Source organism: Talpa occidentalis, unplaced genomic scaffold (genome assembly GCF_014898055.3).
Source record: "Talpa occidentalis isolate TD23 unplaced genomic scaffold, MPIMG_talOcc4v2.1 talOcc4.8, whole genome shotgun sequence".
NCBI lineage: Eukaryota > Metazoa > Chordata > Mammalia > Eulipotyphla > Talpidae > Talpa > Talpa occidentalis.
The window spans coordinates 2,958,682-2,984,056 of record NW_023605194.1 but is presented as its reverse complement, the minus strand read 5'-3'; the positions used below and the strand labels follow the sequence as shown (position 1 = coordinate 2,984,056).

At 47.7% G+C, this 25,375-nt stretch overlaps 1 protein-coding gene across 1 annotated transcript in view; it reads right to left on the bottom strand.

Annotated features, from left to right (window-relative positions):
- The window catches only part of ADAM12 (ADAM metallopeptidase domain 12), a 251,932-nt gene extending 226,813 nt beyond the window's left edge, over window positions 1-25,119 (bottom strand). Inside the window, exon 1 of the mRNA XM_037496121.2 lies at window positions 25,085-25,119. The gene's annotated coding sequence lies outside the window, so the exon portion shown is untranslated. The remainder of the gene's footprint in view (window positions 1-25,084) is intronic.
- Between the last annotated feature and the right edge of the window lie 256 nt (window positions 25,120-25,375).

Here is a 25,375-nt window from a genome sequence, read left to right as displayed (position 1 = left end):
TGGCCTCCGCCCACCCGCACGGAGAAGCCTTCAGCTCGCTCAGCAGCGAGCAGGGACTGGCCACGGAGGACTCAGTAGCTGATCATCGTAAAGACAAAGTCCAATTTTTAAAAAGTGACCATTTGTCAGGACAAAAACCCATGTCTTTGTTGCTTTAATATGCATTGTTATGGAAGCTGAAGTTTTTGCACACTTTTATCAGTTTATTTTCAGTTCCTAATTTGGGAGTCGTTTGCTCATTTTTAACTGATCTGATGTGTTCTGATTTATTTATGTGAGTTTTGATGGGTTGAGAATATTACACAGGTTTGTTTCTAAAACACAATAAACACACAATTTCGGGGTGACTGGAATTCCTCCATGAGAGTGGGGGCTGGGCAGGGAAGGTGGGGGTGATTTCCTGTCTGCTGTTCAGCAGAGGGGTGCGGGACACAGCGGATCTCAGCGCTCCATGTGAATCAAGGTCAAGCTCCAGGGCCTCCCCGGTGGCGCAGCGGTTGAGCACTGGGTTGCGAAGCTGCCCGCAGCCTCTGTAGCGCCAGTTCGATCCCTGCTGCTCCCCAGCCACCGGAGGAGGGTCCGGCATGGCGCACAGACCTCTCCTGCCGCCCGCTGCTCCCCTCAGCAGTGTACTTCGGTCCTTCTGCCTGCTCTGCTCCCCGCTCTGGCTCTGGTGAATTCTCTCACCCTCCCGCGCTTCTGACTGTACCAGTGCTTGTATAAATAAATAAATCTTTAAAAAAAAAAAAAAAGGTGAAGCTCCAGCTGTGCCTGTCCCCAAAGGGGGGCCTTTCTAAGGTACAGTGGAGTGGGGCATGCTGAAGCCCTGAAAAGCTGGGCAAACTACGTGAGGTGCCCAAGGACCAGTTTCCTGCCAGCTCCCATGCTGCCAGCTCTTCCCTTAAATCAGCCTTGACTCTGCCCTGGGCTGCACAAGGCTAAACAAAGATCAACAGGGTTCGTTCCTTCAGGGGAAATCAGAGCTGAGCTGGGAAACTGACTGCAGTTGAATCCAGAAAGGGGTGCCCAGCGCGGGCTTTGGACAGGTAGGGTCTGGGCACTGATGGGGGGCGGGGCATGTGGGGGAGAGGAAGGCTTCCTGGACTCACACCCCAGCAGACAGCACCGCCCGGCGAAGGTGGCAGAGGATGAGCAGGTGTGGGCCGAGGCCCACCAGGTGGCTCAGACGGGCGGGGCCGCCGCTGTCAGACTTGGTCCCGACCTGGTGTTTCTGGAAGGACTGGGCCACGTGGGCCCTCGAACTCACAGACCCTCATCACTGAGTTTTCTTTGACCGTCATTGTTTATGAGACCAGAGGATAAATCTGTGCTGGAGAGTGGCTGGATTTAGCAAACAAAAATATGGTTTCTGATCTGATTCCAGGTAGGTGACAAGCGATTTCTGGGGAAGTACGTCCCAGGCAAAGCTAAACTTACACTAAAAAGTGATTCTGTGAACATCCATTCCAAAGAGCACCTGCACCCCTATGTTTATAGCAGCACTGTTTACAATAGCTAAGCTTTGGAAACAGCCGAAATGCCCAAAAATAGATGACTGGATCGAGAAGATGTGGTACATATAGACCATGGAATATTACTCAGCATTCAAAAAAGATAAACACATGCCATTTGCAGCAACATGGATGGAGCTGGAAGGGATCATGCTCAGCGAAATAAACCAGAAAGAAAAAGAAAAATACCGGATGGTCTCACTCATAGCAGGAATCTAGAAAACTTAAATAAGGGACCAGGAAAATGAATAACTATAAGAAAGTGAAAATCAAAATCAACAAAAAACTATGAACCAGAGACACTTTTTGGGGGGCAGGGGCAGGAGGGGAGGGATTGGGGTCAGAATGGGGGGGCTGCAATTGTATGGGGAATATAAAAATAAAATTTATTATTTAAAAAAAAAAAGTGATTCCGTGTCCATCTGAAATTCAGTCTTCAGCAGGAGCCTCTGCTTTTTCTGGCACCCCCAGATCCAGGCTTCCTCGCATAGTTCACCGGCCACAAAGCCAGAAACGGCCTGTCAATTCCGAGGGCCGTGTTCTCTTTTCAGAATTTCCAGTTAACATGAGATGCCTGGAACGTAGTTTTTCTCCATCAATACGGCGTGTATGACAATATTTTCTATGGCACCGGATTTGAGACCAATAACCCAGTGACACATTTGGACGAGGAAAGAGGATTTCCAGCTCCCGGGTGGACACTCCTCTCAAGTAACCGGATCCTCTTAATCTCGCAACTGCTGAAAGACACAGTCTCTACACAATAAAGAGTTTCATTCAGGGGCCCAGAGGACTCCGTCCCTCACACAGCACATGTTTGGCACGGATTGAAAGCCCCAAGCAGCCTAACATATATTTCAAAACTGAATTTATATCTTTCTAACACATGGTTTATACACGGATGTAATACCTCGCGAGCTTTGCAGTTCTCAAATCATATCCTGGCTAAGCTACAAATAATGTCTGCAGCAGACCACGGCACCCAAATTATTTGCCTTTTAAATACGTTAAAGAAGCTAAGTGGGGGGTGGGGGTGCGCCGGAGACGCGCGCTTTAGTGAGCAACTGCTGTCAGGGACAGGAATCCAAACGCAGCCTCCAGGAGCCAAATACTCGCATCACCCCTTCTGCAAGCGGGAGCGCCCGCCCGGCCTCCAGCTGCCCACGAGGACGGCGGCGACGCGCGCTGCCCGGAGCTGCAGAAGCCCCGAGAGTCGCCTCCACGCGGGGGCTGCGCGCGCGGGAATCCGGGCCACGACCCGCTGCCCCCCGCGCGGGCATTTCCGAGGGGAGCAGCTCGGCTTGGGGTGCAGGCGGGGGACTGGGCCGGAGGGCATGTCCCCACGAGAGCCGGCGGCGCCCAGGTCCCGGCCGTGAGGAGCGCGAGGCCACGAGGGCACCTGCCAGCCGCGCCCTTCGCGCCCCGACGCCGGGAGGCTCCGGCGGGTCCAGGCCGTCGAGGCCGGCCACGCGCTGGCCTGGGGTGCGGGCTCCCGCGCTGCGGGGTCCCCCGCGGCCCCCAGGGGTCGGGCAGGCGGGGGGGGGGCGCGGCCTGGGGGCCCGGCTCTGCCCTCGCGCCCCCGACGGCCCCCGCTCCCGGGACGGAGCCCGAGGCGGACACCGGCGGGCACAGGGGGACACCGTCGGCCCGGCTCCCTCCCCGGCTTCCCGCCCCCAACCCCAACCGGCCCCTCAACCCCCAGCCCGCCCTCTGCGGTGTAGACGGGCTCCGGTGGAGACGCGCTCAGCCCGCCCGACGCCGCCCTCGCCCGGGCTCAGGGTTCCCGTCCACCCAGAGGACGTGGAAAACACTGGAGAGAACCGAAAGCAGCCGCCGCTCCGCCGTCCCCGCTCCAGGGCGCCCCGACGGCCTCCCCGGCAGGGCCGGCGCCAGCAAGAACTGGTCACGTTGATTTTCTATGGAAAAATACAGTTTATACTTTTTAACTTGACAGTATGAACCCAAATCAGAGCCACATGGAGAGACTCTCTCCTGGGCACCCCCCCATACACACCATGCAACCCCCCAACACACACGCACCCCACCCCACACCATACACCCCCCCAACATACCCCCCCAACACACGCGTTCCCCACTCCCGGCTCGTGGAGGGGGAGGGGGAAGGGGGAGGGGCAGGTAGGACGACCGCTGCCCGGATGTCCCCCCCCCCGTCGCCCCCCCCCGGGAGAGGAACCCCCAGCCTCAGCGCCACGCCTGGCTTGGTCCGCGCAGGGCCGCGCGCGGGGAGCCGCGGGTGCGCCCCACACGGCAACCTCGCGGCGGGCAGCTCCCGCGGTTTACACAGAGCTTCTGCCTGTTGTCCCCTGCACCCCAACATGCACCCCAACATGCCCCCCACTCTCCCCAGGGCCGGGGATGGGGAGGAGGTGGTGGAGTGAGCTGGGGGAAGCCAAATGCCTGGCGGAGCCCACAGCCCTGCCCCTGTGCGCACCCCACCACGCAGGAGAGGAGGTCCTGACTGGGGGCTCAAGTGGGGGCTGAATCCAGATAAACCCCCGTGACTGTTCCCAGATCGGGCCACCGGGTAGCTCACCGCTGGCTGCCCGCCTCAGCCTGGTGTCTCAGCACCCCGCTAAAACAGCAGGCTTGCCCACTGCTCCAGGACCTTCATCCTCCCACCCCAGGCAGCGGGGGCCCCCTGTGTACCAAACCCATCACCCCCTCTCTCCAGAGGACACAGCCCGGGTGAGGGGCGCCAGGGCTCCTGCCCAACAGCTCCCAGTGCCAGAGACCCTCTGGCCAGCCGCCCACTGGGGCCCGGGGTCAAGAGTCTAAAGTGCCCAGCCCAGCTCTGCAGGCCTCCACAGCGTGAGCAGTGACGCCAGGCCGCGAGCGCAGGTGCCCGGGGAGCGTGCCCGCCACCCTGCAGGAAGGGCCTGGTGGGGGTGAGGAGAGCCTGGGGTGGGCCAGGGGCCAGAGGCTCCGGGGGGCAGCCCCAGGAGCAGTCCCAGCCAGTCAGCTATGGTGTCAACAGCCACAGGCTGATGCAACTCAGCAGACACCGCGGCTGCATTTGTTTGCCATTGTCCCCTTCAGCTGGCAGAAATGGGTAGTGAATTAAATAAGAGATTTCTGACCCCACCAGTGCTAACCGTGCCCGTGAGCAGACGAGGCTGACGGACAGTCTCGCTGGTCCTGCTCGCACACCTTTGGGGAAACATCATGGGTTGACTGCAGGAGGGGAACCGCCCCTCAATGGGGGGTGGAGGGGTGGGCCGGGGAGCTCGCTGCAGGGCACACAACCCCCATGGCGCCTGAGCCCTTCATTGGCGAAACACATTCCTGGGAGATGCCCTGTCCCAAATCTACAAGGTCACATCTTAACCCCAGGCAACAAAATAGTTTTCCAGCAAATTCCACACATCTGAATGTCAGACCAAGGAGGTTAGTCAATTTAAATATGAGCAGAATCATTTAAAAGCATCATTACACTGGTAACCAAACTTCTGCAAACGGGAAAGACACTGGCATTGTCCTCGAGGCTGACTTGGCACCCACAGCTCAAGCAAGATTCCGGCCTCCTGCTCCCCCAGTGCGTTGGTGTCTGTCTTCGACAAGCCATTTGACTTCAGGTTTAACCTTCTCCATGTCAGATTGTGGGTTGTGGGGCATCTTGGGGTTCTGGGAATGTCACGGTGGGGTTCCATGAGCCATTTTTATTGAAGGAAAAGCCCAGAGTCTGTCTCATAATAATGCTGGTTTGGTTAAGGCCAGTGGACCCTCCCCTTCACCCAACCTCAACCTCCAGACAACCACCACCCCGTGTTCTGGGAGGAGGGTGAGGGAGCACTCAGCGATGCCTAGTGAAGGCTGGGGGAGTGATGGAGAGGTTGCAGTGCTGGCCTGGCTGAGCTTCTGGGTTCTGATTTGTCTGAAATCCTGCGACTCCTCATGTTCTAGAAACTTATTGACAACTATACACACAAGTGACACATTAAAATTTTTATCCCTACTTTTTCTTAAAGTGGGGTTTTAATGGAAAAAAAGTATGTTTAATGTTGAGAACGAACTGGTTGACTCTTCAAAATGTGAACCCTGCAGGGGTATCCTTGGGGAGAAAGTATCCTGGGCAGCTGAGGCTCCTAGTGTGGTCATTAGCAAAGGGGACACCACGGAATTGGCCAGAGGGGACTTTGGACAGACACTGCTAAGAAGAGTCTTTTGGGAAAAAAAGAATTACTCAAACAAGATACCCAACTGATAAAATTCTCACTTGATGTTCATTTTACACTGGAGTCGTAGCAAGACAAAATGCTGGAAGCTTGCCTCGTTCATGTTGCCACTTTATGTTGTGTCAGTATTAGAATTCAGAGCAGCCCACAGAAAATCCGCCCTATGAGAAATCTTATGTCAATCTACAAGTAGCAACTCTCCACAGAAAGGGGAAAAATTAAAGGTAGGTATGTCAAAATAAATGGGGGTGAGGGGGGAGGAGCCAAAAATTTACTAACAGGAAAATATATATCTATATATTTCTTTTGCACATAGAGGAATTAGGGTGTAGGCCACAGGTGTCGGGGTGAGAGGATTCACCAGAGACAGAGTGGGGAGCAGAACAGACAGATCCACTGAAAGGCACTGCTGAGGGGAGCAGTGGGGAGAGACAGGAGAGGTCTCCTGCGCCCTGTGGGTCAGCTCCCTGGCCAGGGATTGAACTCAGGACACAGTGGTGATAGCACCAAGACTCAACCCCTCAGCCACCAGGGAGGCCAGAAAATCTATACTTTTAATATCAGTAGATCAGAGGATGAAAAGAGAGAAAGTTATGGTGCCTCAGTAAGTGTCTAAAAGGCAGTTAATAAAATTCAATACCCAATGCTGATTTTTAAAAATACGTATTTGGAAACTAGGAATAGATTCTTCCTTAGAATAATGAACTTATTGCTTAAACCTACAGTTGATATCATAATCAATAGTGAAACACCTGAGGTTCTCACATTAAAGACCAAAGCTAGTGGCTCCAGCAATTTGCACACACTTTAAACACCACTCTGTACATTTGAGATGCCATAATAAAGCAATAAAATAGAACTTAGAGAAATAAATGCTAGAAAAAAGGAATTATTTATAGATGGCTAGATTAGTTATTAGGAAACCTAAGAACATCAACTGAACATCTACTAAAACCAGCAAGATGTTTCAGTGAATAGGCCAGTGCCAGAACAGACATATAAATCAATATAAGAAAATACTAATGCTAAATAAAGTTAAAATCAAGCCCCATTTATTAAAAACAAGAAAAATAGCTAGAAAAAAAGCACCAAGAAAAGGCTTAGTAAGAAATGGATGATCATACCATTCCTCCAAAATTATGGTTCACAAGAGGTAGAGCCATAATATACAAATAGCTCTTATCAAATCAATAAAAGACAAATATCTCAATAACAAAGGCTGAAGAACTGACAATTCAAAGAAGAATCACAAATTATGGTAAACATGAGGGTGGATGCGCAAGAGGAAGTATTTAAAGAGACTCTCCTGCCCCCACACCCTCCCCCACCCTGTGTTCTTGTTTCTGTGCATGAATTTCCTGCTCATCACTCCAGCCTCCCCTCCACTCCCGGCTCCTCCAGAGAAGGAGCAGAAGCACAGAGGAGCCACCAGACTGGGAGGAGGCGCTGGGTGTTACAGCTCTGGGTTCCGCTTCCTCTGAGTCCTCCTGCTCTCCCTGGATGGGTCTCCAGCACATTGACTCTGATCTGCCCTCTGCCGCAGCTAAGGGTAGTGACCCCACAGGGCAACACCTGCTATTATCCAGCAGGTTGGCTGACTCTCAGAACTGGAGGTGAAGGAGCTGCCAGCCCACTCACCCTTGAAGCCAATTCTCCAACGAGTGTTCCAGAGGCCATTATAGCTTGTTCTCTGTCTGACACTCAGCCCCCTAAACACCCAGAGGTCCTGCATCAAAGAGGGGAGAGTGGTGTTGCTTATGAAACTCTGAAAACCCATGTAAATGATTTTAAGATATGAATTAAAGTATCCTAACCTAGAAAACTGGGGAGGAAATTGACCACAATAATGCTGCCAACCACAGAGGAAGGGGCTCCAGCCAGGCTGCAGGAAGACGCCAGCGGAACACAGACCCAAGTGGTCACACGGCCCACATTTAGAGGTGCTGACACCTCTCGCTTAGTGGCATTTTTATTGTAACAGGATGTTCACAACTATTGTGACTTCTTTTAGATACCAAAGTTATGTAGAAAAGAAGATGACAGAGTAAAATTATGAAAATTGTGTGTAGGGTCGTCATTATCAATTAGCAATATTAGCAAGGATTCTGAGCACCTGGCTAGACAGATCCACAGAAGTGAAAGAAACTGAGAAAACTAAACCAAAAAGATGTAACTTATGTATTGCAAATAAATGCAGATGGCCAAGATAGCATTTCAAATCAATTGGGAAAAAAAAGTAGTGGTTACAACCAGGTAGCCCTCTGAAAAATAGTGCATTCCATTCTTATTCTTCACATCAAAATAAATGTGAGCTGGATCAATGACTTGAATATGAGAAAATAAAACCATCAAACTACTGGATGAAAACACCGACTTCCTGGAGCCTCTGGCGCGTGCATCTGTCCCTTTCTGTGACTCCTGCAACTGCAGTAAGTCAAAGATATATATTCTAATCCCCCCACGAACCACTAAAAACCAACCATAATTAAATTGAGAAATACAGCTTTGAAAAATGGGATACTAAAACTACTCCATTCAAAAGAAAACAGGGAAAGGAAAAAAAAAAAAGAAATAAAAGCATATTGGGCAAATATAAAAGAAATAGCAAGATAATTAACTCCCCAGAGGAATAATTAGATTAGATGTAATTGGATTAAATGTTCCATTTTAAAGGAAGAGACCCTCAGAATGGATTAAAATGCAAGTTCAGCTATTCACTGTTTAGGAAATGCACTTGAAGCGTAAATACATAGACAGGTTGGAAGTTTAAAAAGAAAGGAACGAGGCACCCCAGGCAGAAAGATGCAAATCTAAGTGTAAGCTGAGGTGGTGCCTCTGTTACCATCACCAGACTTGAAAAAAGGAATCACTGCCTGGAATAAAGAGGAAATCTTGCAACAATAAAAGGTTCAATTCATCATGTAGCAATCTTAGGTGTGTATAAATCTAGTAAGAGTTTCAAAACATATAAGGAAGCTGATAGAAAAGGGAAATAGATGGAGTGACAACGCCGGAGAAAGGTTCTACCACTTTTCCAGTAATTGAAACGGTAAACAAAAAGGCAGCACGCTCGTGCGTGCAGGAGATTTGATGACACCATTTACCAACTAGGCCTGGCGCAGAATTGTGTTCCATCCAACAGGCAAAACACACATTCATTTCAAGTGGTGTGTCCTCAGGATACACGAGAAGGTGGGGGTACATCCCATCTCATCCAATGTATAGACCCAGATCATGAAGATTGCAAGAGAAAGAAATCTGAACTTAGCAAAACAGAGATCTTATCAAATCCCTGGGTATGTAGAAATGCAGCAGCGCATATCTAAATAAGCCGCGGGTCAAAGAATAAAATGACAAGGGAGATGTGTCAAATCTTTTGAGCAGAAGAATAGTGAAAATGTGGTCTATGCAAAAGCGTTATGTGCAGCCCAAGAGGCACTTGCAGGCCCAGCTCTCCAAGGCTGTGTGGGGAAGGAGAGATGATCTCAGGACCCCTCAGAAGAAGTTAACGGGACAGACCAAAGAAAGCAGACAGAAGGGAGAGGGAAGAAGTGGAAGTCATCACACAAACCAATCTCTGCAGCCGATTGTTTGCCACATTGTTGAACTGTTAAATTATAGCAAGACACAAGAAAAACATGAGAGAAAGCATTTCCTACCAACTTCAGGAGTAAAGAGAGGGAGATCATTATAGATACCATCAGGGTTAAAATGATAAAATATTACGAAAATGTTTATGCTAAGAAATTTGTTAACTCAGAAGATATTGTTAGGGGAAAAGGCTGTTCTAAAGCTAATTCCATACAGGCTTTGTGGACTCCACCCCCACCCCAGGCCAAAGCCAAAGACACTGGGAACTCCAAATCCCATCACCACCAAAGGGAAGGTGGCTGGGACCTGAGGGTGGGGTTCAGCAGCCAGGTGGGTATAAAGGCAGACCCGTGGGCTTTGGGGGGCCCCCCATGTTGACTCTCCGCCAGCTCGCAGCGTCCGGCCAGCTCGGAGAGTGCCTTTGGGTTTCCAGGTCGGTGGATTGGGTAGGACGCATGAAAGACTTTATTTCCCTATTTTCTCCCTGAGTTGTACATTTTCCTTCTTTCCTTTTCCCTTGTATATAAACCTTTTGTGAACCTTTTATGTGAGCCTGCAGTGGAGTATTCATAAGTCCCTTTTAAGCGCGCGGGTGAGGACCCACAGCCAGGAACCCGTTCAATATCGGGGCTGCCCTATAACAATATGACCATAGTTTTTTATTTGTTTTTGAAAGACACAGATTATAAGACTGATACAAGAATGAGACATGGGTGTGGCCCCAAAGCTATTCAACAAATTGAATTAATGATGAACTCTGGCCCAGACACACACACACCCCCCTGGCTCCACACCAAGATGCCTCCACTGATGAATTCTGTCATACAAGTCAGAGAAAAATAACCACCTTACCCTAGCTCCCAGAATGCAGGAGGAAGGGAGACCTTCCTGACTCTTACAAAGCCAAGAGAACCCTGATAGAAATAGAACAAGAATACAGGTAAAAATATTATGAGAAAAATATTACGAAGCAGTATCTCTTCAGAATATAGACATAAATTCTTAATAAAATATGAAGAAATCAAACACATCATAGTCTCACTTTTCCTGTTGTCTTCTCCCACCCCCCACACCATCCCCTAACCCCACACCATCCCCCACCACCCCTAGTTCCCCCGCCCCCAGAATAAAAGGCGACATGCTCATTTATGGCCTAAAATGGCCCCTATTCCTGGAAACAAACCTAACAGGCCACCCGGGTCTTATTTATATTAAAACTCTTCAACAACATGAACTTCACTGTTCCTTTGATGACCTACTTCAATATTTTGTAATCTGGGCTTTGTTTTTATTCTATTTCCACAGAAGACGGATGGTGAACCACAAGAGAGAAATGTATTCTAGAAAACACATACGGCACAACCTTAAGAAATACACTTTTAAAATCACTGTGAGTTTATCAACAATACACTTTGATGCTTTCAAACTTCTCTTTGAATGTTTTTCCTGAAACCACTGAAATCCTGCGATGGGGACAGAAATGAAAGGCCAGCAGGGCCATGCGGGGAAACAACATGAAACAAAATAAAAGCCATGATTCGCCAACAAACCTGACCTGAGGTTTGGGGTTTTAGAGGCTGCTCTCGTAGCTGCTGAAAAAAGAACCATTTTCCCCCTAATTGAATTTTGACTTATTTGAGTCAAAATCACTTCAAGAGCTTGAAGCGGGAGGGGACAGCACTGAAAACAAACACACAGTTGGGGTCATCTTCTCTGGGCCACAGGTGGGAGATGGACACCATCGGACAACCCAAGTTTCACCCCTCCCATCCGGTGCCCAGGGGAGCCCCGGGAACCCGTGGGACCTGGGGACAGGCTTCCAGTCTTAGCAAACACCAGCACCCACTCCCCACCCAAAATAAAAATAACATTCGAAACGGAGTCTCTCCTCAGTGTTCCCGAGGGACGTTTCTTTGGGATCGGGGCACTAACTACTTTCTCCTACCGAGTACCATCAGCACAATGGCTTTGATGATGAGATTTCTCCAAGTGTGCAAACTCACCGACACACAAAATTTGTACAAACAAGAAGTTAAGAGTAGAGCGCCACAAAATAAACCTGGAGAAAGACAAACGCCTGGCTTTGCTCCCGCATGGAACACAGAGACACAGCGCAAAGGGCGCACAGACGTTAACCAGGCCCAGCCTAGAAGTCTGACTGCAGAGCTGAGGTTGGAGAGGGGCGGAGTAGGGGCCCGCTGGGCTGCGGAGGAGGAGGATGGTGACTTGGGTTAGGGGTGCTAACACAGCTGGGGAGACGCGAGCCCACACTTCTGAATCATGCAGTGCTGTAAACCAGCGTCACCTCAATGAAAAGAATACAATTTTAAAACAGGAGTGGAGCGTTACTGAATCACCTTTGTTGAAAAGCAAAAGCAGCGCAGGGGGTGACCAGTCCCTCACGCGCCAGCATCATGCGCACCTGGGACAGCCATGCCGGAGGCACGGAGGAGGGTGCGAGCTCTCTAGGCCTCAGTCTGTGTGCACAGTGGCACGCAGAGTGGTGCACGCTGGCTCTGGTGACACTGGGATGAGAGAATTCATGTAAATGGATTAGTCCAGGTGCAGCTGACCAGTGGGTTAATTGTCGGTGCCACCACGATTATTGCTATTACTGTGTCCCCTATTTGCACGGTAATTATGTATAAACCCAGTGTGCCACCTGCTAGCTGGCCCACCTTGTGCAGGTGTGATTTCCTTTCTGGAAAAGATGATGTATCTGCCTCCCAGCATGTGGCGCAGGTGAACCGAGAACCTACGTGAAGCCCTTGGAACAGCACAAGGCCCCAGAAATCACCAAGGCTCGAGCTCCTCTTACAGAATCACTTACTTCTACCCTGCAAGAGCAGTAACTGTCAGGACACACAGCTCGTCCAGGCATGCAGGTAAAGCTGTCATCAGAAGCCTCCGGGTGTTGTCTGCCGTGTGTTCCAAGCACAGGCGATGTGAAGACCAGGTGGACATTCCTGCAATGTCAGTTGATCCTTTGCATCTCAGAGGAAATAGCAGCTGAACCAACAGTTGAAGTAAAACTTGGGATAGAGCCTTTTAGAGAGGGGTTTCTATTCCGTATCTTCTTTCTTCCATATGTTGGGACAATAACACCAACATCTGGACGTAGAAAGGAATATTTCTTTGAGATTCTAGAATGTTCTAAATCTGCATGGGTTGGAACCACAAGGAAGCAGGGCCACACTGCTGGGATCATCACTCTATTGCTAGTGATTGGCATGTAAGAGCGTGCACATGTACCTCACACACAAAACGTGAAACATTCCTACTTCTCCAGCAATTCCTATTAACACCTACCCAGGACCCTGATGATATTTTACAATTTTATTTCCCTTGTTATTTTCCTCTTAGTCTTGCTCCTCGCCTCCTTTCTCAAGAAGCCAGTGGGAGCTGGAAAATCCCTGCCTGACCTGGACCTCTGCTGTCATTTGCTTCCCCAGCCCTATGGCCAGCTCTATGGCCAGCTCTATGGCCAGCTCACAGTACATCCCGCACAGGGGAAAGGAAACTAATTGTCATTTTGTTTCCTCTAACAAGATGAATCGCAAAGAGTTGGCATGATTAGGACAATCTCAAAGATGCCCTAACCCTAGATCAATAACACAAAGACTTGAATAAAATGAATAAACGAATCAACAAAAACACGAGATCTGAGAAGAAGGAACAGAACTCTCCTGCCCTCCCAAACTTCTGCTGCCCTTGTCGACCTTTGGGATTAACTTGGACACTCACCCGCCAAGAGCAGGCAGGGAGGGCTGTTCATGGCTGTGGAAACCTTGTGCCGTCCAAGCGCAAACCAAGCCTCTGGATGTGCAGTGCATCCTGTGTCCCTCCCCCCAGTATCCAAAGGGAAGACTTTAAATTACAAGACAATGTTGCCCAACATTCCCTCATTCAATGTCACCCCAACCAAGTGAGGTAGGCTGGATTTTGTTCTATGTCAACAAAGGAGGTTTAAAACAGCGAAGGAGACTCCACGAAGTCACACAGCCCCGAGGAGGCCAAGCCAGGACTTCTCACTCCAAGTCCAGAATTTTGGCCACGATCCCAGCCCCTCCTGACATCATGAGGAGGACTCTTGACCCAGTAAATCCACACAAAAGTGACGTCAGGCAAGATGGATTGAAGAAATCTCATTCTTTGAGTTATTTATTCCCATGAGAGAAGCAGAACCTGCTATTGGGGATTTTATGCCCTTAACGTTTTTTGTCTTGACTTGGCTTTTCAAACGATCTCTTCCAGTGCCTTCTGCCATCTCTTCTGAATCACCTTCATACTGAGCAGCTATAATAGTTTGGCCCTCAGCTGTGTTGAGTAGGAAAAAAGTTTGAAAAGCACTTTTTAAGGGTGATCAGAGATAAGAAAAAAAGAGACTGAAATATGTGTCAACTGTGAATAATTACACCCAAATGAACAGATTTCCCCTACTAAGAAGTTGGAAGTAAGACTTAATGAGTTGAGTGGACTAAATCCAGTATGTCTAAAAGTTTAGTGACAAACCAGTTTCTGATTTTTTTGGATGAACCAGTGAAGAAAGCCATATACGATCATGTTATTCATTCCAGAATTTTCAAAGAAACTCCGATGAGCATGTCAATCATGAGTTATCCTGCTACACAATCCACTCTCCTTAATAGAATGTTAAGGTAAGAAGCAAATTCAATCCACAATCCTGGAAGGCTCCCACGATGACATTCTGTTGTTACCTCCTCTGGCAGAGCAGCGGCTTCTGGGAGTGGATGGCGGCCTTGTTTCCCAGCTGTTCTCATTTTGCTCATCCAGAGGGAGACGGGAACAGCTGATGGCTTCACCCCTGAAGCTCAGCTTGGCCTCATCATTAGCACATCTCACCCCTGCAGCTGCCAAGGCTAGACTACATGCCAGCAGAAAAGCAGCTGACTTGCGCTTCTGACCGAGTGCTTGGAGAACTGGAAGCTGAGCATCAGGCACCATGTAGATTCAACTCCTTTTCTGTACAGCTCCAAGATTCACTTGCCTCCTTTGCTAAGCAGTGAGGGCCTGTGTCTGTTTTTCTCACTGTCACCTCCCAGATCCTAGCCCATATCCGAGATTATAGCTGGCAAATAAATTTACTGAGAATCAAAAATCATTGAGGCCTCCCAGTTCTGAAAGCAGAGTGGACTAAGCTGATGCGGAGAGAAAACCTTCCCACCGCAAACACATAGAAATGCTGAATAAAATGTGACATTTTAATAGAATGTACATAATAACCACACTAGAAAGAAAAGAAAGGAAAAGACCAGGATCCATAAATAAATGGGGATTCATAGCCAGAATTCAAACACGGCTAATGCCTTGGAAATCCAGGAGACTCAACAGATACAGACTTTCAGCCGGGAGCTATAATTTTAACAGTAGGAGGTATGATCTGGCGCACTGAGACAGCTAGCAGAGCGGAGACCCTTGCATAAAGGCAGGGCCAGGGCCTCCCTAGTGGCGCAGCGGTTGGGCGCTGGGTTGCGAAGCTGCCCGCAGCCTCTGCAGCGCCGGTTCGATCCCCGGCTGCTCCCCGGCCACCGGAGGAGGGTCCCTCATGGCACGCAGACCTCTCCTGCCGCCCGCTGCTCCCCTCAGCAGTGTCCTTCGGTCCTTCTGCCTGCTCTGCTCCCCGCTCTGGCTCTGGTGAATTCTCTCACCCTCCCGCGCTTCTGACTGTACCCAGTGCTTGTATAAACAAAACAAATAAACAAATAAATAAATAAAGGCAGGACCAGCCAAACTACTCTCCCTGAGGGACTAGAAAAATGCTACCAAATGCCCCCAGAAGGCAAAGCATTTAAATTCACCAGGAGAGCATGGGAGAGGTGTAGAAGTCCCTCAAGAGCAATCCAAACTTCCAGCTTCCCTCCTGGGTGTGGAGATCAAAATTACAATAGCCACATGGTGTGAAACCCCTCTGGTGAGAAATTAACAACAACAACAACAACAAAGCTGGTTTCAGAAGGAGGGAAGTCCTCGAAATACCCATCATAAGTAAACAAACTCAGTTCTATCTAAGCCAAGTGGCTGGGGCGCCCACAGAGGAGACAGCATTAGAGGGAAAAACTGAAGCTGAGTACACGATTCAAAATTGCAAGGCACTGGGAGAGATCAAGTATGGTAACACAGACTCAGCCCCCTAAGAGGTAGAGAGAATACAGTCATCTGAAAGGGATGACAATATATATCCAAAATTTTATAGACACAGAATACATAGAAACTACAGTGGAAGACAATGAAAGGACATTGTTTTTCAGAATCTCACAGGCTTGAAAAAAGAACAAAATAAAGCTTCTACAAATGAAAAAAAAACATTGGAAAATGCAAAGCAGGTCCATAGATAGATTAAATCATAATTTAGACGCAGCTCAAAAGAGAATTATGAATTGGAATTGGACTCACTCAAAATATAAAGTGAAGTCATAGACAAAGAGAAGTTAAGGCAGATGACTAAACAATATATATAATGTAAGTTTGAGGAAGGTAATGGAGAAAATATTAAGGCAGTATCTGTGAGTAAATGCCTAAGAATTTTCTTTGATTGAATTCAAGAAATACAGCAAGGGGCCTCCTGGTGGCACAAAGAGTCAAGTCTCAGCACTATGAAGCTATCTGCAGCCACCGCGGCACAAGTTCAATCTATCTCCGGCCAGGGAGCACCCACATGGGGCAGCAGACCTCTCCTGTCTCCCTACTGCTCCCCTCAGCAGTGGATTTCAGTCAGTCTGCCTCTTCTACTCCCCACTCTGTTTCCGGTGAATCCTCTCATCCCCCACAGCTCTGATCTACATCCCAGTTCATGTATTCGTAAGTAAATAAATAAATGAAATACAGCAAGGCCAGATATACATAAATTTTTAAATTCCATATTAAAAAAACATGATGAGAAAACTACAGAACTGCAAATAAAGAAAAACCTTTAAAGCAATCAGAGTAAAAGTGAGCTTTACTGAGAAAGAACACTCACTAAGCCAAAGACTTCTCAACAGTAATAGAAGCCAGTATATTAAAGCTAATGTCTGCTGAAGTGAAAGAGATGTCAACAGATTTCTATACATAAACTAACACTAAGAAAAAGATAAGAAATATGTCCCAGGCAAACAAATACAGGGAATTTGCTGCTCATAGATCTTCCAAACAAAACTACTTTTGCAAGAAGACCAAATGCAGGAAGAGAAAAGGTTTGTAAGAAACCATGATGGGGGAAAAGCAATGTCAGACAAATGAAAAGCAGTCTGGACTATTAAAAATGAAAACAACACCTACCACCACCCCATTAGTTTTTGATGAGAGATGTGTTTTAATATAAAATAATTGATAATAAAAGAGAGGTGCAATGAAAGGCATTCAATCATTTTTAGCCTACAGTATTATTTGGGAGCAGAATTATCTTTAGACTTTGTTACCTGAAGTCCAAATGTGAAAGATTGAGAATTACTACCAAAGTTGTGGCCTAGCCTCTAAATTAAGAGAACTGAAGAGAAATAGATGTACACAATCTTTCAGCAATAAAATAGAAGACAGAATAGAAAGGGGTCTAAAAATAGCAATGGTAACTAGAGAAAACGAGCAAAGAGTTGAAAATATCAAAAGTCACAATAAATGTGATGGGATAAAGCCAGTTTGTTAAATGGCAGTAATTATAAAGCTTTAAAATCCAGACATATTTTTTTTATAATCAACAGTGCAATATAAACACATGGAAAATTTGAAAGTAATGAAAAAATGATAAGTTACACCAGAAAAATACTAGCTAAAAGAAAACTGATACAGTTATGTTTGTGTTAGCTGAGTCTGATGCTGTCCACAGTGAAATGGACACAGGAAACTAGTCTCAAAATGTTGACAGAATGACAAGAAGAAAAGGAAAAGCCATGTTAGAATTTATATTAGATTCTTAAAACCTCTCGTGGAAATAGAAATATTGAACAGAAAATATCAGTCTTAACAATTGACATCAGCTAATAGGCTTAATCTAATTGATGTATCTAGAATTCTCTACCCACTACTTAGCACATATACATTGTTGTCAAACACACATACAATTGTTACAAAAATAAACCATGTATTAGCTCATAAAGAAAACCAGCTATATGAGTCAATTTGACATAGATCATTTTGACAGCAGTACAATAAAGTCAGATTTCCATAACAAAGACCACTAATCATACTCAAGCATGGGAAAATAGAACACACACTCACATACACACTAACTAAAATATGTGTCTGAGCTATTTAGTCATAAAAAAATACAATCTACATTACGGATTATCTTGGATGGAAGATGCACAATTAAAACCAAAACTTGTATATAATGGAGAAAGCAGTAGTCAAAGAGAAAATGTCATTCTTTGTGAGTATAACAGAAGAATGGTTGAAAATAAAAGAGCTAAATTTTCAACAGTACAAGTGAGAAATAGGGTAACAGTTTAAACTTGAAGAAAATAAAAGGGACAAAAGTTAGTGAATTAGAGAAAAAAAGTAAGAGACCCACAAAAGAAAATGCAATAAAATTATTGCAGAAAGAAAGAGAAAGTGTGAACAACACTATAACCATTAAAGACATTGAATCAACAGTCCAATTTCTGATAAAAACAGCACCACACCCTGATGATACCAAGATCCAAGTTAAAGTAAAAATAACCTCTTACATATAAGCTGCCCCAGGGTTAAAAAGGGCATAAAACTCCCTAACTCGCATCATAAGGCTAATAGGATAGCTTTGAAATGTTTGAATGTTGGATATGAACATTGTCATACCGAGGCTAAAATCCTAAATAAAATCTTAGCAAATGAAATATACCCTTGTATTCTAAAATGCATCAAATCATGGAGATTTTATCCTAAGAATTCAAGGATGGTTTGACAACATCAACTATTTAATATAATGCACACAAGCAGTAAAAGGGGGAGAAAATGACCTAAGACCAAGTAATCATACCAGTAAATTCCGACAAAAAGTTTAACAACTATTGACATAAGTTATAAATAAGACATTTTAGCAAGCTAGCAGTATCTGAACCTGATAAAACCTACCTAACAAATCTTTGCAGTAAACATCTTAATTCCTGATTTAAAAAAAGCTACTTAATCCCATTAAAGCTGAAAAAACCATGAAGAATTAATCACCAATGTTGCTGATCATTGTCATGAATGCGCTAGCCAATCAACAGAGAAAAATGTGGTGAGAGGAATAAAAAATATAAGCGAAAAAGGGAATTTGCTTCATTTTCAGAACATATGTCTCTTCAGATGTCCATGAAATCAATCTACAAACTAGTAGAACCAATGAAAACCAAACCAGATTGCTAGATTCAAGAAAACAATACAAGTCTCAGTAACATGAATTATATTGGGAAAAAAACATCAATGAGAACGTTTAAAATAGATCTGATTCCAAAAATAAAACAAGAAGAGCCATGAGCTGCACTTGCTGAAGCTGAGTAACAGGCATGTTGTTCTTTGTATCAGTCCCTTTGCTTTTGGATTCTTTTTTAAATTTTCCAAATTAAGAGTCAAAAAGTCAAAAGTAGAGGTACTATTCAAAAAACGACAAATCTGTTAGGTATTTCGGGACCTCAAAATATATCTTAAAAATGTAAATGAGCTTTAGAGAGAAAATTATTTTAAACCATTGAACATTAAAGAAAACAAATTTTTTTTTCAAAATGTCCATGATGTCATGAGGATGCCAATTCTTCCCCCACATCAATTTATGTCCCCAGAAGGTATTTTACAGAACTTAGCAAAAAGACCCTAAATTTCATATTGAATACTAGTGTTTCAGGAACAGTTAAGACAATTAATTTTAAAGGAAAGGAACAGAAGGAGAGGAAATTAACGTTTTTTGAGCACTTGCCATCTATTAATCCTCCCCATGCCCCAGTCAGAGGCGATGCTACCTTCTGGAGGGAAAGGAGAGGATTACACAGTACTCTGAGGCTGCCTGGCACTGAGGATTTCCTGTCATGTGGGATTTTCAGTACCAGGGTTGGGACAGCACAGGATGGGTCACAGGCGCATCAGTCACACGTCTGTAACAGGTGGCAGAGTTGCCATCAAACCCCAGTAAGGTGACCTCAGTGTCTGCCCTCCCTACCACTGCATCCTGCCCACCTAGACACACACAGCTCACTGCAAAGTCGAGAACACTGGGAATAGCAAGCCACTGGCACTAGGATAAAGAGTCCCACAGAACAAGGAAGCCATCTGCCTATTCTTGGTGTGGACCAAAGAGAGGAGAACTTGATACACATCACTAGGAGAACTGGTTATCATATCTATATGGGGGGGATAGACTTTGTCTTCATACAGTTTTTGATACAGTTATACTAAAAGTGACCAGCAAAAAGTTATAATTTAAAATAAATCATTTAAAATCTCTTTTGGGGTTCAGGATAGAGAAAATGGTTTCTTAAGTCAATTTCTTAAGATGGGCAAAGAAGGAATTTAACGAAGAAACACAAAGAATAATATATAGATAAAAAGTCTTAGAGGGCCTCCCTGGTGGCACAGGCGGTTGAGCGCAGCACTGTGAAGCTGTCCACAGCCTCTGCAGCGCTGGTTCAATCCCGGCTGGCCAGGGAGATTCCCACATGGTGAGGCAGACCTCTCCTGTCTTCCCGCTGCTCCCCTCAGCAGTGTCTTTCAGTCAGTCTGCCTGTTCTGCTCCCTACTCTGTCTCTAGTGAATCCTCTCACCCTCCCACGCATCTGGCCTGTACCCTGGTTCTTGTATAAATAAATAAATAAATCTTTAAAAAAAAAAAAAGTCTTAGAGTCCAGGTAACCAAGAAAATGCCGATTAATACTATAAAATATTTCACATCCAGCTTGATGTTTAAAAGTCTGAAAACGACAAGTTTTAGTAAAAATGTGGGGAGCCAGACCTCTCTAACAAGGAGGCATGAGAATTGGCACAGCTGATTTAGGAAGCAATGTAGCAAAGTATATTAAAGTAGAAAACTGGCTCATGTACAACTCAACAGTTCACTTTTAATAGAGTCTCCAGAGTGCCTGCCTCTCCACGGCAAGGGGGGTCGAGGCATCTTTGCGCCACTGTCATAGCAACAAAGTTGGGGAAACAGACATTTATCATTAGAGAAGCCACAACTTACGGTTTAGTCATGCAACAAAAGTAATGTATTAGCATGAATAAGGCTTTTAAAAATACACTGATTTTTAAAAAGTTGTAGAGGCTATTTAGACAAGAAGGTACAAATAAGGTAATATCTGAATACAAATATCACATCAAATATCAATTAGGGTGTCTAGTAGTGGTCGCCTTTGTAAAAGGACAGAGGAGACTGCGGGATGGTTATATATAAAACTAACATTTAGATCTGTCCATTTTAAAACTTCTGAAGCGTATTTATAAAATCTGGTTCATAATATACATGACCTTCAACTTTTAAAACGTTTCAGTCTTGTGAAAGAATGTGTGATGGGGTCAAACATCCTTTTCAATCCTTTTTCCTGATCATATCACAAATTAATCTGAAATTGACTTGAAAAATGATTTTAGTTTAGAAATTTGAGTTGATATGCTTCATTTCAAGAATATACCTGTTCCACAAACTGGCAATTTTATACCACAGACTCTAAATCCTAATACATGCTCCAAAAAGACTACCAAGTAACCAGGATTTAAAAACCAAAACAGCAAAGCCAGGTTCTCAGCCGACGCTCAGATTCATATTAACGTGACTCTCACAAGAAATGCTTGCATGTGACCTGAATTTAACTGCACCATTGCAAAGACAAAACAAGCCATCTTTCAGTCAAAGTACAGAGCAGTGCTCACCAAGCTCTACTGAGGGAAGATCAACACTTCCAAGAACGGATCTTCTAAAAGGATGAGGGAGGTCAGAGCTTCTAGATCAACGTTGGTCTGATAAGACTCCCCAATTTTTTAAGCAGTTGCCTAGAAGCTGAGCTGGTGATACAGCCTTGGGATAACATAAAAGCTTAAAGGATAAAAAAAAAATCAAGATGATGCTGAATTATTTGGCTCCCCCATTCCATCTGTCAGGGGGAGGCAAGGTATCCTGGGCCTTAAGGGAAGCGCGAGGAAGCAGGATGAAAAATGACCTGGACAAAGTCAAGAGGATGGAAACGGCAGCCTGCTGGAAAGCACCACCGTGCATGTTTCAGTCAGCAAATAAGGTTTCTTTGAACTGCACCACCTTTCTGTTTAAAGCCAACCTTAATTACAACCCCACCGCTATGGACATTGCAGTTATGCCAAAGAAAGAGACCATGGGTTACGAAAGGTTCCTGCACTGAGATTAAGGACTGGTCTCCATGGCAAGCAGCCTACGGCTGGCCCTGTGTCGGCCCCTCAGTAGACGCCGACCGGCTATAGAGTGGGGGTCAAAACAGTCTGACCGCGAGACCTGCCACAGGAACTGCAGGAGACAGTGTGTGCAAAGATCCTGGGGCAGCTGCCCCCACCCAAGCTTTCAGTAAATGTCTTAGATGTTTCTATGTACCATTATGCAAACTTTAGCTTTAATAAAAACTTTACTAAGCACACACACAAAGAAACAGCTACTAAAAATGTACAGAAACCATTTCCTAAAGCAGTTTATCTAGATCATATCCATTTCCCTTTCTCAATCCCCGAGAACTGATAATTAAAGACCATGTACATACTGCAGGGCTGCCTGACACGGCTCCCAGTGGGCTGCCAGCCAAAGGGCTCGAGGGCAAGTCATTTGGCACAGAAGAAACATGTGAAAATGTTTCTCACACCTGTCTTTATAAATCATCGATACTGCAGGAACATTGTAGTTTAAAAAGGCCACTGGAGCACACTCTGAGACAAAAACATTTTTTTTTTTTTGCAAATGTAATGAGTTCCTTACAGCATCATCTACACCATGAAGAAAGATGCTTATCTTCTTCAGATGATGTAGTTGCATTCCTTAAAAAAATAATCTTTACAGTTTCCGCAGCTGCAAAATCTATCTAATTGGGTATATGTTCATTTTGAATATTTATAGATTTTTAAAAGAAAGTTTTCAAACATTTTAAAATGGAAGTAATTTTTGTTTCCACAAAGAAGGAAGAGAAAGAGTCAAATGACAAGTGGGAGAAAGAAAACATGTCAATATGTAGAATGGGGCTGTAAAAGCCTGGGCTGACTTTTAAATATACATGGCGGAATCAGAGGCGTTTGTCTGTGTTCCTCCTGACACCCTACGGTCAAGGAATGATGGCAGTAATAACGGTAAACAAATAGGAGGTAACAGATAAAAGCAACAAAGCTTTGGAAGACAGAAAGGAGGGCAGAGAAGAGCTGGACCCGGCTGGCTGGACAGCTAGGAAGTCATCCCCAAGGTTCAGATGAATGAGTGAAACCCTGGAAAGGTCTGGAAAGGCGGGGTGCCAGGTATAAATAATGGATCTATTACCTGATGTGTTTGATGATACTGAAAGGTACTTAATTCCCTCAGAAGTAAAATAGATGTGTAGCGATACAAAGATACAGTGGAGCAGACATAAAAGAACAAGCAATTATCAACTCCAGGAAAACAGAAAGCTGCAGGAATCAGAGAACATTATGTGTCTCAACTGCGAACAAGACGGCAGTCCTCATCATGCAGACACAGAATGTTGATTTTATTTTAATTGTGGCAATACTGCACGGTGAAGTTGGGAAGAAGAGAATCCAGTATGGCGAGAGCAGAGTGAGTGAGGACAGACTGGTTCAGAAAAGAAAAAAAAAAGATTATAGAGCAAAACAGATTAAATTATCCAGAGATTTGGAATTTCTTTCCCAAGAGCCATAGAAAGCCCCTGGGAGTTTCAAAACAGGAAACCAGCAGGATCCAACTCATGATTGAAAATGCTGACTTTGGCTGTGGTACCAGGAATACACTGCAGGGGCTACAGGGGAGACACCCAAGGAGCCAGGGGCTCCTACGCTGGGGAGCAGAGGTGTCTGCAGAAGAGAGAAAAAGGAAAGACAAACGGAGGTGAGGAAGGCATGAGCACATGGAGATGTGTTCTGGAGGTTGTTGGCTCATGGGGGGACGGGCCTCCCAGGGATGACTGGCCTCCCAGGGATGACTTTCCAGGGTTAGCAGCCACGACCACAGACAGCAGAAATGGGAAAATTGGAGAGGAATGGATTCAGGGTGGAGGGTTTGGGCCCCAGGGCTCTGTGTTGGATCTGGTAGGGCAGATCCCTGAAGGGTACCAAGTAGGCAACGGTCCTGGCACAGAGGGTAACACCCTAGGCTGGAGAGAAAACAAATAAAACAGAATCTGCTCTGCCTTCAGTAGCAGCTTCTCTTGTCAACACGAAGAGAGCCCTCGCTGTATGTCTGGATTTTTAACCACCTCCATACCCGGACTGGAGACTTAATTCTGAGACTCCACAGGTCAGCAAGCAATGGGCCCGGGAATTTCGCAGCATCTGACTCATTCACAGTGTTTAGGCCTCGCGGGCTTCCTATTTTGAGTCCTATCTATCCTCTTTCCCCAAATCTGCAGCAAACAGGTGTCCCTCCCCCAATAATCTCCCACTACTGTCTGGCATTAGTGAATATTTGCCTCTAAAAAAACCACCCCTGCCGGTGGATTTGTCTCCGCGTCCGCCGCGCCTGGGTTTTTGAGAAGTTCTTTCTCAGCCAACAGCGAAAGGGCCGACTTGCAGAAGCGGTTTCCGGAGCAGGTGACCTGCGCTTCCACCCGCAGCTCAGGGGCCTGCCATCCGCCACCTGCTCTTCCTCGGGTTCCTCGCGGCTTCTGCGCTCCGCATGCACTTCTCCGGTCCCCCGACGCCCAGGCCCGCGTCTACACCCGCGGGGTCACGAGAACCAACCGGGCTGCGGCCCGGGTGCAGCAGACGCGGGGGCGGGGGCGGCCGGGGCGCCTGGAAACTAGAGGTGCCACGACGAGGGGACGACTCGCGACGCGGCCAGGTGTGGGGACAGGAGCGGGGTCCGCCCGGCTCTCCGGCTCCCGCCCGCCCGGCGCGTCCCCGCGGCCCACGGCGCCCCCAGCGGCGGGACGCGAACCGGCGGCCGCGGCCCGCGAGCTGCGAATGTTTCATTAGGCACCTGCCGGCGCGTCCTGGGCAGGCGAGGAGCCACAGGTGCTCTGGGGGCTGCACCTCGGGGATGCACACCTGGAGCGCCCCCGCGTCAGCTCCCGACGAGTCGCCGCTGGGCACAGGCTCGGCTAAGCCCGTGTCAGGGCGCAGGCCCGAGGGGGGCGGGGGACACCCTGGCGACCGGGGCGCGCCCCACCATCAGAAAGAAGAAAACTCCAGCTGGCGCGAGTCAGTCCAGGAGGAAATGGGAACCCGCGGCGCGCGGGCGGGGGCGGGGCCGGCTCACCTGCGGGGACGTGACCCCCAGGTGCGCGCGCGGCGCGGGGAGGGAACCCCCGAGGGCTGGCCCGGGCGTGGGGTGGGGATTGGCAGGGTCGGGGCAGGGGGCCCCGAAGTGCACCCTCACCGACACGTGCAGCTGTCAGGACGCTCGGACTCCCCGCGAGCGGCTCCGGGGCGGGCGCGGGGCGCCCCCGCCGAGGCTGCGCCGTCCAGGCTCCCGCGGGCGGGTTCTGGGTCCGAGCCAAGCGCCCCCTCCTCCCCGGGCAGCTGGCACCTGGGTGGGGGCAGGGTCTCCGCACGGGCGCCCGAGTCCTGGGGGCGCCACCTCGCGGGACACCCCGCCGCGTGCAGGGCGCGGCGCCCCGGGGGAGCCCCCGGGCGGCGGGCGAGCGCAGCGGGCCGGGCCGGAGCGGGCGCCGCGCGCGGGCGACTTACCTCGGGCGGCGCGGGGCGCCAGCAGGGCCCCGGCCAGGGCGAGCAGCAGGGCGCGGGCGGGGGGCGCGGGCGGCGGGCGCGCGGCCATGGTGGCCGGCCGGGGGTGCAGCGGCTTGGGGGGCGGGCGGCCGGCGCCGCAGCATCCCACGCGGGCGCCGAGGGGGCCGGGCGTGGCGGCCCGAGGGCTTCCTGCGCCGGAGTCCGCTCCGACCCCTGCGCCGCCGCGCGCGTCTAGGCTTTCATTTTGGAAAAGTTTCCCGTGCGCGCGCGCGCGTCGAGGGGGCGCGGGGC